This window comes from Puma concolor, chromosome D2, assembly GCF_028749965.1.
Source record: "Puma concolor isolate L17-30 chromosome D2, mPumCon1.1.hap2, whole genome shotgun sequence".
Taxonomy (NCBI): Eukaryota; Metazoa; Chordata; class Mammalia; order Carnivora; family Felidae; genus Puma; species Puma concolor.
Genome location: NC_141677.1, coordinates 59,747,535 through 59,753,851, shown reverse-complemented (window position 1 = coordinate 59,753,851; position 6,317 = coordinate 59,747,535).

Sequence of the window (6,317 nt, the reverse complement as noted above, 5' to 3'; positions counted from 1 at the left end):
TCCTTGGTCCTCTTTCTGTTTTTATAAAGCAGGAGCTTCTTGAGAGGGCTCTTTTCAGTTCAGTGGAATTTTATGTCTGAGGTTGCCATATGGCCTCAATTTTTCCAGATTGTCTGAATATCACTTGCTTTGTTTTCAGGTTCCTTGGTACATAGTCACTTAACAGAGCTGATGTTTGTAAAGTATGATCACTGTGTGTTCCCTGACACAGCCACATACTTTCATTCATCCATTCATCATTCATTCATTCATTCATTCATTCAAGGGACATTTGTTGAGTCCTTGCTCAATGCAGAGAATACAAAAAAAAAAAAATCTAAAACTTGTGATCTTGGGCAGCTACAATCTAGTTGGGAAGACTAAATAGGTGATTACCCTGCGTTGTGGTAATTGCTATGATTCCATAAATGAAGGGGGCGGGGATGGAGAGCCTGTGGGAAGGTCCCCACTATGGTCTTGGGAAGATCAGGCAGGAAAGGCATCCCAGAGCTAGTGAAGTCTAAGGTGAGATGAAATAAGGTCAGATAAAGAGGCATTGGCCAGGTGGAAAGAAATGGGGCAGCAAGTGAGGTGGCAGGGTGGGGGACTGAGCGAGGGGCCAAAAGCCGAGGCCAGTGGGGTGGGGAGGGACAGATCATGAAGGACCTTTGAACCATATCAGAGTTTGGACTTTATCCTGAGAAGAACAAGGAGCCACTGAAGGGTTCCACTCAGGCAGTGCCAGGATCAGATTTAGAACGATCACCCTGGCTGCAGCCTCAAGAGCTGGCTGGAGCAGGAGCAAGACTGAGTCAGTGAAGAGGCTGCCGAAAGCCAGCTGAGAAGGCAGTCTGATCTGGGGCAGGGCAACATGATGAGGAAACGAATCAGTTGATTTTAAGTTAATCAAAAAGGAGATTATCTGGGGTGGGCCTGACCTAATCAGATGAGCCCTTTACAAACAGTTTCTCTGACTACCCTCAGAGGAAGAAAGCAGACAACCAGGTTGTGAGCTGCTTGTGAGGAGGAGCATCCCCTAGAAGTTGAGAATGCTCCCAGCCAACAGCTAGCGAAAAGAGGGGACCATAGTCCTACACCACAAGGAAGTGAATTATGCCAAAAATCTGAGTTTGGGCCAACACCTGAGTGCAGCCTTGTGCGGCCAGAGCAGAGGATCCAGCCAAACCACACCCAGACTCCTGACCATAGAAACTGCAAGATAATACATTTGTGCTGTTTTAAGTCTCTAATTTGTGCTGATTTGTTAAGCAGTAATAGGAAGATAATATATAAGCTATTTCATTTTTTTCCCCTGTCAATTGGGTTGAATGTAGATAAAACACAGACGACCAATTGTAACTGCCGTACTGAGAGGTAGGGCTATCGTGCTCCCGCCTTGAGTGAATGTATGTGAAACAAAGCACAGGAGAAAAACAAAACCATGTAACACTTTTAAAATAAGAGACCTGGCGGAGTCAACTTTACCCAGTAGGTGACTGTGACACCATTTTCTCTTTGTAAAGGGACATGTCTCTGACAGCAGAGACTGTAGCCTTTAGATAACTGTAGGTAGTGTCTTGTCTCTGGTAGTTCCCATTATTTGTACAAAATTGCTTGTTACTAGATTGTGAAAACGCACCGTTGGCACAAACACTAAAACAAGAGAAAATGTAAATGGTGTCCAGAGACTTTATAGACAGAATTGTTCAAATGAGGGCTCGTCTCCCTTTCCCAGAGGATCAAAAATCAATACACAATGTGCCACATCCCAAGCTCTTCCATCCCACCTTCAGGACACTTTGAAGGAAAAGTGAGCGTGGGAGCCTTCTTAAATAGCCAAACAGAGTTTCCCACAGCTTGAATCTTATTCTAAAATAATAAGATCCCCAATACAGTAGTGTCAAGTTTTTGACTGTTAAAGGTCCGGGATGTGAATTCACAGCAGTTCATTTATTGATTCGGTCATCTGACAAACGGTTGAATCCCATTTATGAGTCAGACCCTGTGTTCAGAGTGGAGGAGAGACAGGGTAAGCCAGAGAGATGCAGTTCCTACCTTTTTGGAGTTAGAGGGATGCAAAGGAAGAGACAAAGAACAAAACAAGAAACACGTGCAAAGAATTAGTATCCGAGAAGGTGCTGAGAGAGGAAATGCCAGGGGGATCTATCTGAGATAGGATGGTTAGGACGATTTCTCTGGAGGTGATATTTGAGCTGAGGTGTAAAGGATAAGACAAAGGAATAAAAGTTTCAGGCAGAAGGAAGAGGAAGCCTAAGGACCCTGTGGCAGGAAAGTGCCCAGCTGGTCCTAGCAGCTGCAGCTCTAAGGATGTGTGTGTGTGTGTTTAGCTTCTGGCTCTGTGATCTAACATTCTAGAAGCCTAACCCAACAGAGGTCCAAGACACAGCTCGGCATCCAAACCACACTGAGTCTAGTCATAAGTGAACCAAAAAGATTCACTTTTTCCATGGCCGCAGGAAACACCCCAACCCGACTAGCCATCTCGAAAACAAGGATCAAGAAAGTGGGACAGCACGGCTTGGGACAAACCTGCTATCAGATGCCAATGTTCACGTATCCAGAGCATTAGCTGCACATACGTGGTCCTATGATTTGTCTAAGACATACATGCCCAGCACACACCCTGCACATCACTCCATCATGCCCACCTCCTGCCTGGAATATGACTTCATTTCTACTTGAACACTAAGCTCATTCTGACTATTAAACCATGAGTAAACATTCCCCCTGGGCAAATGCCTAAGCAAACATCAATTCTCTCCCTCCTCCCAAAAGTTAAATTCCACTATTTATAAAGGATTTTCTCCCTTTTAACTTTTTCTTACTCCTCCCTTCACTGAATGTTTCACCCCACTCCCCTTCCCCTCACGGATCTTTTCCTCTGTTACGTTCATGCTCTTCCCTTCCTGCCATTCCCTGAACCCCTTCACCCCACCAAGGCTTCGGTGCTCAAGGGACATAGCATCACTCAGAAGCGGGGGACCTGGAGCTATTATAGGACAGGTGACAAGCTGCTAAAGAGAAGCCCTCAGGCGCTGCTTTTTTTCTGCTGACGTGCTGCTTCCTATTGCACAGTCCCAAGGAAGAGGCAAATAAAATCATCGCGTGGATCCGTGTCTACCCCCCCAGGAGGAGGGACGAAAGACCTCTCTGACTTGTTTTTAGATATTCCCCCCATGTGAAGCCTTTGGAATGAAGAGTCCTTCCTGGGCATTAGATCAAAGGAGTCAAGTGAGTTTCCTTAATGCTTCCTGGAATCAGATGAAGTATAAACAAACTAAGAAATAAAAGGATCCCAATTTTCACTGTATATCCAGATACTGTATTTTACACACTGTAATTTATGGCAGACTTTTATTTCACAGACTGATAAAAACCTTTTTTTTAACTTCATTTATTTTGAGAGAGAGAGCACATGAGTGGGGTAGGGGCAAAGAGAGAGGGAGAGAGAATCCCTAGCAGGCTCTGCACTGTAATCACAGAGCTTGATGCGGGGCTCTATCCCATGAAACATGAGATCATGACCTGAGCCGAAATAAAGAGTCACACACTTTACCAACTGCGCCACCCAGACACCCCAAAAAACATTTTTATTATTTTTTTTTTAATTTTTTTTTCAACGTTTATTTATTTTTGGGACAGAGAGAGACAGAGCATGAACGGGGGAGGGGCAGACAGAGAGGGAGACACAGAATCAGAAACAGGCTCCAGGCTCTGAGCCATCAGCCCAGATCCTGACGCGGGGCTCGAACTCACGGACCGCGAGATCGTGACCTGGCTGAAGTCGGACGCTTAACCGACTGCGCCACCCAGGCGCCCCCCAAAAAACATTTTTAAATGAAGGTTGCTATGGACTGAGTGTTTGTGTTCTCCCCAGAATTCAAATGTGGAAGCCCTAATGTGATGGCATTTGGAGGTGGAGACTTTGGGAGGTAATTCGGTCATGAAGATGGAACCCCCACCATGGGATTCTCATCCTTATCAGAGGAAGAGAGCTACCTTTTCTCTCTCTCTGCCATGTGAGCCTGCAACAAGAAGAGCATTTACAAGCCAGGAAGTAAGTTCTCACCAGAACCGACCATGCTGGCATGCTGGTGGCAGACTTCCCAACCTCCAGAACTGTGAGAAATAAGCCTTTGTTGTTTAAGTTTATGGTAATTTGTTACAGCAGCTGGAGTAGACTAGGACAAAGGAGAGATAAGGGGCCACTAACTTTCTCATTTTCTATTAAGGACAATTAGAAAAATACGATTGCTATCTATTATTACGATCAATTCATAAATGCCAAATATTAGCAAAGATATAATGTCAGGATAAAAAGAGTCATATAAATCAAATTATTTTTTTCACTTTGCTAGAGAAGAGCAAATGTTTCGTCTCAGGCTGGCATTTGTGAACCAGTAGTTTAATGATGGGGCCTTAGTGGCTCAAATAACTAAAAATTTATAAGTGGAGTTTTCAGGCACAGCTGGATCCAGGTACCTGAATTATGTGGTCTGGACTTTTTCTCCACTTCTTGATCTCATTCTCTTTGGTGGTGACTTCATTCTCACATGAGCTCTCCCCATGAGGGGACCAGATGACCAAGCAGTCGCTTCAAGCTTCTGTTCTACTAGTCTAGCAACAGACTATTGATTCTTGGGCCTGACTCTCAATAGCACAAATCGGTTTATGTGCTTGTCTCTATGTGCCAAACAGTGACACTGATTGGTCAGTCTTGGGTTATATGCCCAACTCCTGGAAGGCAGGGGAAGGTTAAGGGTGACTTATAGTACAGTTGACCTTTGAACAGCATGAGGGTTAGGGGAGTTGACCCCCACCCCCGTGCAGTTGAAAATCATGTATAACTTTTGACTTCCCCAAAGCTTGACTACTAATAGCTTGCTGTTGGCCAGAAGCCTTATCAATCAACTAGTCACATTATGACATAATAGTCATAGTCAGTTAACACATGTTGTTATATGTTTGTATGTTATATGTACTACAAACTGTATTCTTACAATAAAATCAGCCAGAGGAAAGAAAATGTTATTAAGAAAATCATAAGGAAGAGAAAACACATTTACAGTACTGTACTGTATTTATCAAAAACAATCTGCGTATAAGTGAAACTATGCAGTTCAAACGCATGCTGTTCAAGTGTCAAAAGTAAACGAGAGTTGGTTCCAATTTTTTTAATCAAAAATTGTTATCAAATACAGAAGAATCAATGGTTATGGAAAAAAACAACAAAAGAGCATCACAACTTTGTTAAATTCAAGCAACATTTCAATTTTGCTCTGACTCTTAAGTGAATTCATTCATTCCACAAACATTTATGAAGTATACCTATGTGCCAGGCACTTTGACAGGCAACAAGGATACAAAGATAAATTCATAGTCCCTGCCTTCAATGAACTCACCATCTGTAGAGAGAATGAGGGGCTGACACTTTATAATAGTATGTGAAGCAGTTGAGATCAGCCCTATCAAAGGCCAGAGAATCATAATCCATGTTGTCCTTCAGTCCCCTACTTTGTTTGGCTAAGGTCGACCTGACTTAGTACAGTATGAAGTCAGATGACTCTTTCCTATGAAACAGTGTACACTAATTCAAACAGATAATTATCATGGAGGAGTTGGGAGTGTGGGAGAATGTGAACTTGACCACAGCACAACAAGAAACAGCAATGTGGCCCAGCTGCCTAAATGGGCAATGCCTTCCCAGACTGTGCTAGAGACAGCACAGCCTCACATCAGAAGAGCACAGTCCCACCTGGCCCCACAGGTGTCAAGCTTCCTCTGGAGTGTGGTAAATAGTTCCAGGCACATTTTCAGGGAAGACATTGAAGGTCACAACATGACTAAGGCTCATGGACCCACCAGGATAAAATATTGCCAAGGGAAGACAAACATGGCCAATTCAGAGGACAGGTGTGAAATCAGTTGAGTGGGAAGCCCACATTGCACAATGGAAAGACTTGGATACTGGCAGAGAGTGGTTTGAATCCTAGCTTTGTCCTTTACAAGCTCCGTTTTCTTGGGCAAGTCAGGTTATTTCCCAAGGCATGGGTAAAGAATCATGAGTAGTACTCAAGATGTTCTTCAGATTAATTCAGGTGGCACAGGAGCCAACTGTGGGTGATGCTCTGACCCAATAATCAGTTGGCGAAAAATCGCTTAGTGAAAAAGTTGTTCTCTGATCGGTTTCTTTAGATCCTTCTGAATACATCAAGCTGAAAGTTTCTGTTTGGTCCTAACTTTCTAACACAGGTTAGTTTCATTTTTTAACGAATGCGGAGTGGCCTCCAGCTCCGAATTAGAATTTACTAACACTG